Consider the following 12,575-nt stretch of genomic DNA (forward strand, 5'->3'; position numbering starts at 1 on the left):
GCCACAACCCATGAATCTGTACACAGCAGCCATGTGTGTCATGGTCAGGAACTGATAAGAAATTTGTTATGACTGTAAGACAGAGTGGGTAGCAAAGAGAAGCAGGAGAAGATAAAGCCAGAGTTGGGGCAACATAACCAACTTGGATTTTGCCAGAGGCTTACTTTAAAAGTTTACCCCACCCCCACCCCTGCTAGATGAAGGATTGTACAGGCTTCTTCCTCTTGGATCCCTCAGCTCTCTGAGCCAATAGGGCTGCCACTGAACTGGGGCTAAGGTGAAACCCAAGTCAGGAAGGAGAAATGCTGAGCACACTCCAGTTTGTCTTGCTACACAACTCTGGTCTCAACAAGTCGAGGAACCGACGCCCTGTCCTTCCTCTATTTTGGCCTTCCTTTCTTGCCTATGGCCTCAGCACAATCCTCTGCCCGGTAAAACTGGGTGAACCTGGATGGAAAGCTGTGCCCCACCCATCTGACCCTTAGCTTCATGTGCCTGAGTCACTGGAGGTGGTTTCTGAGAGCACAAGAAAGTGAAAGGAAAATCCCAGGGTCCCCACTTATCATTCCCACAGCCTGCCAGAATGAAGCCCATTCCTCCAAAAGAAAGACATTCTCTGGGTTGACATTCTTTGTCCTTAAGGCCTCACTACACTTGTTCTGGGAATTACATAATTTAAATAGGCCCCCCTGTTGGCCTGAAAGGAAGGGACTATCCACTATGGACCAGAGAAGCCAAGGACTCTTCTGGAAGGTGAGCCTCATGCTCAAGCTCTGCCTTCCTTCCAGTTTCTTGAACAATGTGTATTCCTTAAACTAGAAACCAGGACTGATGGAAGGGTTCCAAGGAATGGCAGAAGGAGAACCTCTCCTGGCTCTGGTTACCAAGGGAGGAGGTCCAGAGAAATAAGTGGTAAGATGGCACCTCCCCAAGGAGGAGACAAAAGCCAGGACATGGACTTAGGAAAAGTGCCCATGGTTACGCCGGGATTCTGAGACTAGAGTAAATAGCATGAGACCAGCTGTCAGTGGGAGATTTACAGGTCCTGGGACTAAGTTAACTACGATATAAGTAGAAACCTTTCCAGCCTAGCTTTTTTGGCCTATTTTTCTGCTTCATTGCAAGATCAACTTTTATTTTATTATTTTATTTTATTTTTTAAAGTTTTTTTTTCTTTTTTTTTTAATTTTTATTTATTTATGATAGTCACAGAGAGAGAGAGAGATAGGCGCAGAGACACAGGCAGAGGGAGAAGCAGGCTCCATGCACCGGGAGCCCAACGTGGGATTAGATCCCGGGTCTCCAGGATCGCGCCCTGGGCCAAAGGCAGGCGCCAAACCGCTGCGCCACCCAGGGATCCCTTTTTTTTTTCTTTTTTTAAGTAATCTCTACACCTACCATAGGGCTTGAACTCACAACCTGGAGATCAAGAGCTCCACTGAATAAGCCAGCCAGGTGCCCATGAGATCAACTTTCTTTTCTTTCCTTTTTTTTTTTTTTTTTTTTTTTAATTTTACTCATTTATTTGAGAGAAAGAGAGAGGGAGGGAGAGGGAGAAGCAGGCTCCCTGAGAGCCCACACAGGCTCAATCCCAGGACCCTGAGATCGTGACCTGAGCTGATGGCAGACACTTAACCGACTGAGCCACCCGCATGCCCCAAGATCAACTTTTCAATCAACTAACAGGAATATACAGCACACTTAAAATATGTTCAAGGTGGCTTGGTCTTAGGAGGAGAAGTAGAGAACAAAAGACAAACAATTTCTCTCCTCAAGGAGGCTACTAAGTAACTGAACAGAGCAGAGCAAGGCCTGTGAAACCCTAAGGAACAGTGCAACTGGTAGTATTTTTTGTTTCTATTTTAAGCCAAAATTAAAATGATCATGAACTCCCTGAGCAGACACCAACTGGGCAACAGTAAGAGTATGAAGCAAGCCAGGCAGAGGAAGAGCTATCCTGGGACCCAAGACTGTTTCCCCATTCATCTGTGTTGATGATCCTTGTGTGAACTGTCAAATAAACTGTAATATTCCTAAAAACAAACAAACAAACAAGACAATGAAGACCATATCTAGTTAAATTTTAAACTATGTGAGTTGAGGGGGTCCATGGTCCGCCAGACACTCTACGTGCTGAAGAAGTTCCAATTATCACTGGACTGGGGGCAGAAGGGAGGGCAGGCTTTGGATAACCGAAGGGCATTCTGGGCAGGGGAACAGTGTGGAAAAGGCAAAGAAACCATTACCTTCCGGCACCTGGGTGGCTCAGTCGGTTAAGTGTCTGGCTTTGGCTCAGGTCATGATCTCCGGGTCCTGAGATTGAGTCCTGCAATCAGGATCCCTGCTCAAAGGGAGCCTGCTTCTCCCTCTTCCTCTGCCTGTCACTCCCCATGCTTGTATTCTTTCTCTTCCTCTCTCTCTGTGTCAAATAAAGTCCTTAAAGAAAGGAAAGAAAGAAAGAAAGAAAGAAAGAAAGAAAGAAAGAAAGAAAGAAAATCGTCACCTTCAAAATCACTCCCATCTCTCTTGAATTTTAAAGTTTTCATACAACCTTCATAGCTCTGACCTATTTTTATTTTCCCAGTAGCTTTGAGCATTTGGCAGAACAGAGATTCCCACTCACAAGGGAAGTGAGAACTGGAGAGTATCTGTTGATCTTGTTTGCGGTCTCCCATCTTCTGCAACAAGGACCCCACTTTTCCTTGGGAAAGCGCTTTCTCCACCCTCAGACTCCGACCAGAGCTGACCCACCACTTGCCACGGTAGTTCAGGCATAGGCACATGACACAAACGGGCCTATGAGACACATCCAGAACCTTTGCTGCAACAGCTGAGGAGGAAAATTAAGCCAACACAGAGGATATCTGAGCCAGGAGACCATTTCCTGCTGGCAGTGTTTGGGTTCTTTGATCCAGCTGTGCCTGAAACCAATCTTATCCTCCGATTTTTCAGAGAAGTGAGCCATTACACTACCTTTTTGATTTAAGCCAGTTTGAGTTTAAGTTTTTGTTACTTGCTATTGAAAGAGTCCTGATTCAGGGGCACCTGGGTGGCTCAGTCGGTTGAGCATCCAACTAGGTTTCATGATCTCAGGATTGTGAGATCGAGCCCCATGTGGGGGCTCCACAATGTCTCTCATGGATAAATAAAAAATAAAAAAATAAAGGAGTAGAAAGCCTCAGAAGGCTCTGGAGCAATTTATGTATTTATTTTTTAAGAATTTATTTATTTATTCATGAAGACAGAGAGAGAGGGGCAGAGACACAGAGGGAGAAACAGGCTCCCTGCAGGGAGCCCGATGTGGGACTCAATCCCTGGACCTCAGGATCATGACCTGAGCCAACAGTAGATGCTCAACCACTGAGCCACCCAGGTGCCCCAAGTTCTGGAGCAATTTAAAAGAGACATTTAAAGAAAATTATGGGGCATGTGGGTGGCTCAGATGGTTAAGCGTGTCTTCGGCTCACATCATGATCTCAGGGTCTTGGGATTGAGGCCTACATTAGGCTCCCTGCTCAGCAACGAGTCTGCTTCTCCCTCTTCTTTTGCCTTTCTCCCTGCTGTGGTCTCTGTCTCTCTCTCTCTCAAATGAATGAATAAAATATTAAAGAAAGAAAAGAAAAGAAAAGAAAGAAAAGAAAAGAAAAGAAAAGAAAAGAAAAGAAAAAAAGAAAAGAAAGGAAAAAAGAAAAGAAAAGAAAAGAAAAGAAAGGAAAAGGAAGTAATAGCACTGTGTTCTGTTTCTTAACATGGGGGATAGTTATAGCCCACATACATTTGTGATAAATTAGGCATATATTTTTTGTAGGGTTTTCAGAATTCATGGTATTCAGAATACTGAATAACTTTTTTAGTTTTTATTTATTTATTTGAGAGAAAAAGAGTGAGAGAGCATGATGTAGGGGGGCAGAGAAAAAGAGAGAAGCAGACTCCTTAGTGAGCAGAGAGCTTGGTGTTTAGCTCAATCCCAGGATCCTGGGATCACGACCTGGAGCAGAAGGCAGACACTTAACTGACTGATCCACCCAGGCGCCCCCTGAATAAATTTTTTGAAGATTTATTTACCCATTTATTTGAGAGAAAGAGAGAGAGAGAGAGAGAGCAGGAATGCTTCCACAAGTCAGGGGAGGGCAGAGGGAGAGGGAGAAGCAGGCTCCCCACTGAGCAGGGAGCCTAATGCAGGGCCCATCCCAGGACCCCTGGATCATGAACTGAGCTGCAGTCAGACACTTAACCAACTGAGCCACCCAGACTCCCCTAAATAATTTTTTTAATGAAAAAGAAAATAAATAATGTGATGGGACTGGTCTATAGAATGGAGTGGGAGAGACCTTGGCATCAGAGATGCAGGAAGGCAGCTGGCTCTGAGATGGAGGCTTGGGGTCAGGAAGGTATGGAGTAGAAGCCAGGAATAGGGATGGAGGGGTATGGGAAGATGAGGGGTGCTTGCTGGGTGAATGAGAGCATGAGAAAAATAAACTCCAGATACTGGTAATGATGGCGGAGACAGCGCAGCTATGAGTGAAAGACTTGGCTGGGGATGTCAAGGGAGGCTGGGAGGGTGGTTGCATTTGGAATCGCTCAGGTGGGAATGCTCAGGCTGTCTGTGGTATCCTTGGAAGGAACAGAAGACTCCCTGGGCCAGCTCAGCTGGGGAACTGGAAAGTCAAAAAACCAGGCTCCTCTCTGTCTCTCTGGGACACATGTGATCTTCCCTCTGCTCTTCTTTGCAGACCACTTTCTTCTGTTTTCTGGGAGGGGAGAAGCTCCCCTGGGAGCTCCCCTGGGAGCCTGGGAGAAGCTGGAGCGCCCTGGGAACCCCCCAGGGAGGCAAGGTTAGGATCAAAGCAGCCGAGCAGGAGCACCAGCTGAAAGGACTGTTAAAAGTGTCAAAAGGTGACCAACTGGATGACAAACAGTTCCTGATTTGGGCAAGTTCTAAGGTCTGCATTCAAAGAAAGCAGGAGAAAAGAGAGACTGGTATTAGTCTGGGAAGGAGAGGCAGGTGAAGCCCCGTCCCAGCCGTGCTGATGTGGGTGAGGGCGTGAGAGCATCTGTGGCCTATGACGTTCTCTATAGGATTCTTGCTTTGGGGTCTGCATGCCGCCCCTCCTCTCCCCTGCCCTGCAGCCTCCCTTCCTCCTTCCCGGACTCCTTAAAAGCCGCTTTGCTGGGGCTCCTTAGAACCGTGCTAGCAAGGTCTCCAACGACTTTCTGGTTGTGATAGCCAGGCTCTAAATACTCTCCATTTCATTCACCATTCATTCATTCATTCATTCAGAGAATATTTGTTATGTGCCAACTACTTGCCTAGTGGTAGGGATATGATGTTGAACAAGATGAATGAGGCAGAGATTCTCTGTAGAGACAGTGTGAGCCTTTTCCTCCCAAGACACCACACGCATCATGCACGTACATGCACACATGCGCCGGCACATGTGCTTGCTTTTTCTGCTTAGATATTCCCCAAAGGCTCTGGGAACCCAGCTGCGGGGCATGTGATCTATGTGGAACACAGACAAATGGAGAGGAAGTTAGGCCTGTAACTTAAGGCAGCTGGGGAGGAAGAGGGGTCAGACATCCTGGAGGGGGCACCCCAGACGTACACATACATCAGCCAGGTGGTGGCCGTTTGCTAGTGGCCTGGGGAGTGCAGAACTCTGAATGGCAGGCACCCCATAGAAAAGAGCACACTGCCAGGATCTCAGGTTCTGGGCCACTTCAGGCAGTTCTTGAGACAAGGCTCTTTCCAGAAGGCCAGGGAAGAACCCAGGGACCTGGTTCCAGCCTGTCGAACATGCCTGCTATCTCGAATTCCTTCACTGAATCCTGGCCTTGCTCCTGGAGCGTGAAGCACTCCCTGCAAAGGGGAGTCTCTGGGCAGGACCCTGGCATCCTATAAATGCAAGGAGCCAGGCAATTAGGGCTCCAGACGGTTAAATACCTAAAGGTTGGTGATGGAAGGTCCCAGAATTTTCCTTTCCTTCTCTTACTGGGGAATTATACAAAGTAAACGAAGAATAAAGAGGAGAGGGAGAAAGAAGAGGGGAGAAGGAGAAAAGAAGGAGCCCATAAGGAAGAAAGAGGTGGAGAAGGAAAGCATTTTTTAACAGAACACAGCTCTGATCACAGTATTTCCCCGCTTTTAGTAACTTCCCATTGCTCATAAGATAACCACAGCCTTCTTTACTCTCTCCGCTACCTCCCCACCCCTTTCAGCCATATGGGGGTTCTGGGGCCTGCTAGGATGTGTTCACAAGTCTTGTGGGAAATTGCCCCATGGGGTTGCAGCAACTGAAACAGGGAGCACCAAAATGGGCCTATCCTAAGGAGCATAGAGACCTACAAAAAGGGGGTTTTAGTCCTGGCTCTATGACTGTAGGACCATAGGAAAATCAGTCTCTAAGCCTTCTTTTCTCCACCTGCTCAGTGTTCAGAGAGAATGATCCCTGCCCTGCTTTGCTGGTTATTGTGTGGCTCAGGTGAGATAAAGAACCTAGAAACCCTTTGTGAATTCTCAAGTACTGAACAAATAAAGGATTGTTCCAACTACTGTATAAAATACCTTGAGAAGGGTCAGCGGCCTACCCCTTTCATCTCTCAGCCCTTTTCTAAGAACCCTCATATCATTACAACACTTTACGCTTTTCGAAGTACTTTTATATTAATTGTGTCACTTTTCTGACTCTGTTGCCTGAGTGGCTGGGCAGGGCTGCCCCTTGCTGGGCATATCAGGGCACAGGCTCAGAGGGGTGAAGTCACCAGGAGGCCCAGTGTCACGGGGCACACGGTGGCCGAGCCAGGCCTGAGCTCAGGTTTCCTGACTCGGGCCCAGAGCCTGCTCCCAGCTCTTGGGGCCACTCTGCTCCCAGCTCAAAACAGCTGTCATTCTCTTTAGATTCTAAACCATCGGAAGGTACAGACAGGATCTTCTTAGGGGATTAACTTCGGCAGTTAGCATGGCCTTTGGATGGAACTATTGCAGAGGACACTTGAGCCTTTACCAGAGAGACAGGCTTGGGTTTTGAAAATCTACTTGCCCTGGCCTGTGGGAGTTGGCCCTGGCTCCTTCGTCACTCCTCTGTGACAGCAGGGAGCCAAGTCAGGCCAGAGGTGTGCGTGTGGGACCACTTTGGAATCCTTCCTCCAAACACCATTTGGTGGCTCCCTGTCACTGCCAGAGAGTGTATTCGGTGTCCAGCCTCCCCGGCTGGGGAGAGGCAGAGAAACCCACGCATGCTCCCTGTGTCGTCACTCCCAGTGGGAGACACAGCATCGCAGGAGAAGCAGCAAGAGGATGGCGTGAGTGCCCTCTCAAGGGGGGGACCCGATAACCCTCCAGGATGAGAGACACCAGGAGGAGCTCAGAAAGGTAGAGATCCCCTGGGGATGGGGAAGAGGCTGAGGACGCTTCCGGGTGTGTCCCCCTCCCCCAAGCCAGTGTCTGGGTCAGACTGAAACATTCCTGTAGTTTGTGAATCACACCAGGAAACCGCCCCTGCAACATTCCAGGATGCAAAAGCCAGGACCTTGGTCTGACTGCCGATTGGTGGCGGTGGACCAGGGGAAAGGACACCAGCGGGGCCGTCTGCAGATACAGGATTCTGTGCCTTGATCTTCACACGTGGGGGTGGTGGGGGTTGGATGAGGCAAAGGGAGTCCGGGGCTTTTGCTGTCGAGGTTAAATGTCAGAGTGGCCAGAGTTTCACCTCAACCCCGGTCTCCTGACTTTCCCCTGTAGGCACCTCCCAACTTCGGTGATGACAGTGGGCTTGGCTGACAGGCATCATCGGGAGAACCATCTGGAATTCAGGAGGCAGAGCAAGGCTAGAATGTTAGTGGGCAACACCTCCCAGCCCACCTCACCCTCATTTCCTCTTCCTGAGTCCCAGGGGGCTTGGATGAAGCTGTTCCCACAACATTTAAAATAGTGTTTGAAAAAAGAAAACAATGCGGCGCCTGGGTGGCTCAGTGGGTTGGGCGTCTGGCTTCGGCGTAGGTCATGATCCCTGGGTCCTGGGATCAAGCCCTGCATCAGGCTCCAGGCTCAGCCGGGAACCTGCCTCTCCCTCTGCCGCTCCCCCTGCTTGTGCTCTCTTTGTCAAATAAATAAATAAAATCTTAAAAAAAAAAAACAAAAAAACACAAGCACACACAAAAAGATCACCCTACATGCAACAACAGGGAGAATGATCTGAAATAAATTATGACCTAAAATAAATTATAAAGTTAAGCCACTGTTTAAAACAATAATGTTTTTAGAGCTTCAGTTCAGCTTCATTCAGTGGTGGTTGAGACTTCACTGCCAAGCTAGGAATGGGACAGATGGTGGAGACTGACCCCAGCACCCGAAGGATCTCACCCTGGTGGTGTAGACACTCCTGCAACAGATGCAAGATAAATGTCGGACTATGTCTGACTAGATCGTGGGAAAGAACTGATGGCATGAGGAGTCCCACTGACGACCTGGAGAAAAACATTGCAGACCTCATGACACAGGCTGGGGCAGAAGAACCGGCAGATGAAGACAAGATATCAGCCACACTAAAGAGTAGAAGCTTGCTATTTTACACTGAAATTTGGAACAGCATTTTTTTTTTAAGATGTTATTTATTTATTCATGAGAGACAGAGAGAGAGAGAGAGAGAGGCAGAGACACAGGCAGAGGGAGAAGCAGGCTCCATGCAGGGAGCCCGTCGTGGGATTCGATCCCAGATCTCCAGAATCAGGCCCTGGGCCGAAGGCTGCGCTAAACCGCTGAGCCACCCGGACTGCCCCTGGAACAGCATTTTTATTTTTATTTTTATTTTATTTTATTTTATTTTATTTTATTTTAGAACAGCATTTTTATAAGCAAGAGAAGATCGAATGGCTTTTTTTCATTACTTTTTAAATTTATATTCAATTTGCCAACATATAGCATAACATCCAGTGCTCATCCCATCAAGTCCCCTCCTCAGTACCTGTGACTGGGTGGCATCCCCCCACCCACTCCCCTTCCGCAACCCTTTGTTTCCCGGAGTTAGGAGTCTCTCACTGTCGAATGGCTTTTTGAAGCAACTACTATGTACAGACAGGTCTTCTATGATAAAGTGTACACTCTTCTTATCACATACTGTCTAGTGAGTTTATAGGGTGATTCCTCCCAATTTCTCGAACATGGTAATTTCACATCTTTAGACCTTGGTCAGTTATGCTGTTATTTTTTTAAAAAACAAGCAATTTTTAAAAAAGATTTATTTATTTATTTACTTATTTTTTTTAATTTTTATTTATTTATGATAGTCGCAGAGAGAGAGAGAGGCAGAGACACAGGCAGAAGGAGAAGCAGGCTCCATGCAGGGAGCCTGACGTGGGACTCCATCCCGGGTCTCCAGGATCGCGCCCTGGGGCAAAGGCAGGCGCTAAACCGCTGCGCCACCCAGGGATCCCTATTTACTTATGTATTTATGATAGACACAGAGAGAGAGAGAGAGAGAGAGAGAGAGGCAGAGACACAGGCAGAGGGAGAAGCAGGCTCCATGCAAGGAGCCCGATGTGAGACCTGATCCCTTACTCCAGGATCGCGCTCTGGGCCAAAGGCAAGCGCCAAACCGCTGAGCCACCCAGGGGTCCCCGCAATTTTATTTCTTTTAATGATTTTATTTATTTATTCATGAGAGACAGAGGGGGGGGGGGGCAGAGACACAGGCAGAGGGAGAAGCAGGCTCCATGCAGGGAGCCGGATGTGGGACCCGATCCCAGGACTCCAGGATCACGCCCTAAGCTGAAGGCGGTGCTAAACTGCTAAGCCACCCAGGCGTCCCAGTTATGCTGTTAAATAGTAAACACCCAAACTTTGGTGGATCCTGCATAAAATTGTCAAATATTTTAGGGTACAAAAAAATAAAACAATAAAACTTTTAGAAAATAATATACGAGGGACGCCTGGGTGGCTCAGCGGTTGAACATCTGCCTTCAGCTCGGGGTGTGATCCCAAGTCCAGAAATTGAGTTCCGCATGGGGCTCCCTGTGAGAAGTCTTCTTCTCCCTCTGCCTGTCTCTCTCTCTCTCTCTCTTTCTGTGTCTATCATGAATAAATAAACTCTAAAAAGAAAAGAATATAGAAGAATTTCTTTGTGACCTTGGGTATAGAAAGAGTTTTAAAGCAAAACAGGAAAAGTGCTAATCAAAGAGAAAGATGGAAAAGTATGTCTGTATTCAATTTAAGGAATCCTAAATATAAGAAACACCATAAAAAGAATGAAATGTCAAGCCACAGAGAAGATACTTGCAGCACACATAAGCAATAGAAGTTTCAAAGCCAGAATATAAAATAACTCCTATAAGGACACCTGGTGGCTCAGTGGTTAGTCTGCCTTCAGCCCAGGGCATGATCCCAGAGTCCCAGGATCGAGTCCCACATGGGCTCCCTGGATGGAGCCTGCTTCTCCCTTTGCCTGTGTCTCTGCATCTCTCTTTGTGTCTCTCATAAATAAATAAAATATAATAAATAAATAAATAAATAAATAAATAAATAAATAATAAACTCCTATAAAGCAATAAGAACAAGACAGATAATTCAGCAGAAAAGTGAGCAAGAGGGGCACCTGGCTGGCTCAGTTGGAAGAGCATGAACTTTTGATCTCAGGGTTGTGAGTTCGAGCTCGATGTTGGGCACTGAGATAACTTAAAAGTAAAATCTTTTAAAAAATGAGCAAGAGATATGAAGGGGTAGGTAATTCATGGGAGAAGATATGAAATGTCAGCAGACATATGAAAACATGTTTAACTTTGTCATCTCCAAGAAATCCAAATTAAAGGCATAGTGGGATACCAAGTATCTAAAACAAAGAATGTCAATATTAAGTTTCGGTTCTTCTGAAGCAACTGGAACTCTCATACACTGTTATCAGTGTAACCTTTTACATCCAGTTTGGTAAACAGTTTGACATCATCTACTGAAATTGAAACTTGCATTCTCTATGTCCCAGCAATTCCACTCCTAGGGACATACGCAAGGGAAACGGGCTCAATGCACACAGGAGACATAAATAAGAATGCTCATAGCGTCATAACCTATAATAACTCCAAATTGGAAATAACCCAAATGGTAATTTGGGGGCAGCAGTGTGGCTCAGTTGGTTAGGTATCTGGCTCTCAACTTTGGCTCAGGTCATGATCTCAGGGTCCTGGGATCAGCTCCATGTCAGGCTCCATGCTCAGTGGGAAGTCTACTTGAGGATTCTCTCTCCCCCTACCCCTCCCTCCTCTAGTGCTCTCTTGGTCTCTGGCTCTAAAATAAATAAGTAAATCTTGTTTAAAAATGAGTAGATAAAAAAAAATGAGTAGATGATAGGTGGTATAGTCATACAATGAAATATTATACAGTAATAACACTATACACAACAGACACAACAACATAGATGAGTCTATCAAATAAAAGAAACAAGAAAAAAAGCCCCTTACAAAAGAATGCACACTATATGAATTATATAAACCTCAAAAACTGGCTGGCTCAGTTGGTAGAGCATGTGATTCTCAATCTCAGGGTTGTGAGTTCAAGATCCACAGTGAGTGTAGAGTTTACTTTAAAAAACAGGCAAAAGAAAACCGTACTCTTTAGATGATAAAAGAAAAAGAAAAGCAAGCAAATGAACATTATAAAATCAGGAGTGCTTACCTTACGGAGAAAGGAGAGAAATGTGACTGCAGAGGGTCCTGCAGGGGACTACTGGGATGCTGGCAATGTCCTCTGTTTAGCTTGGATGGTTGGCACAAGGGATGGTGGTTTGGGGGGGGTATTTTTTTGGCACAAGGGATGATGGGTTTGGTTTTTCTTTTTGGTATTTTGGGGGCATTTTTAAGTGGTATATTCATGTAATACAACTTTCTGAATGTGTTTTATTCGATTGAACTATGTGAAATTGCCAATATCAACCATTTTTAACCTCCAAAATGGCAATTTCAGATGGCTCAACCTAATATTTCATAGTAAAATCAAGTTTACATTAAGATAAGCAGCCATTCAAAAGAAAATAGAAGAAAAAAATAGAAAAAAGAAAGATAAGCAGCCATTCAAAATGACTATTGTAGGGATGCCTGGGTGGCTTGGTGGTTGAGCATCTGCCTTTGGCTCGGGTTGTGGTCCTGCGGTCCTGGGATCAAGTTCCGTACAGGGTGTCTCTGCCTCTCTCTGGGTCTCTCATGAATAAATAAATAAAATCTTTTGAAATATGATTATTGTAAAGGCTATTAATAACTACATTCACTTATTTAATTTTTAAAGATATATTTATTTATTTGAGAGAGAGCTTGAGCATGCACACTAACCAGTGGGGGGAGGGACAGAGGCTCAAGCTGAGCACGGAGCCGGAAGTAGGGGCTCCATCCCATGACCCATGAGATCAAGACCTGAGCTGAAACCAAGAGTCAGACGCTCAACTGACTGAGCCACCCAGGCGCCCACCATTTATTTATTAAACAAATATTTCCTGAGGGCTTATGAATCAGGCGTACTTCTAAGCACTGGAATAGAGAATCAAATTCTTTCATGCTGCTTGCATTCTAATGGATTTGAAAACACAAGTGAATGA

The 12,575-nt window shown here is 46.0% G+C and overlaps 1 protein-coding gene and 1 pseudogene across 2 annotated transcripts in view; both read left to right on the top strand.

Moving 5' to 3' along the window:
• ASXL2 (ASXL transcriptional regulator 2) overlaps window positions 1-12,575 on the top strand; it is a 334,480-nt gene that overhangs the window by 98,802 nt on the left and 223,103 nt on the right. The window lies entirely within an intron of this gene.
• LOC144281102 (uncharacterized) lies at window positions 6,848-9,279 on the top strand (annotated as a pseudogene). The gene is made up of 2 exons (XR_013349553.1): window positions 6,848-7,372; window positions 7,742-9,279. The product of XR_013349553.1 is annotated as an uncharacterized LOC144281102 (transcript).

The sequence above is a fragment of the Canis aureus genome, chromosome 12 (genome assembly GCF_053574225.1).
Source record: "Canis aureus isolate CA01 chromosome 12, VMU_Caureus_v.1.0, whole genome shotgun sequence".
NCBI classification, from domain to species: Eukaryota; Metazoa; Chordata; class Mammalia; order Carnivora; family Canidae; genus Canis; species Canis aureus.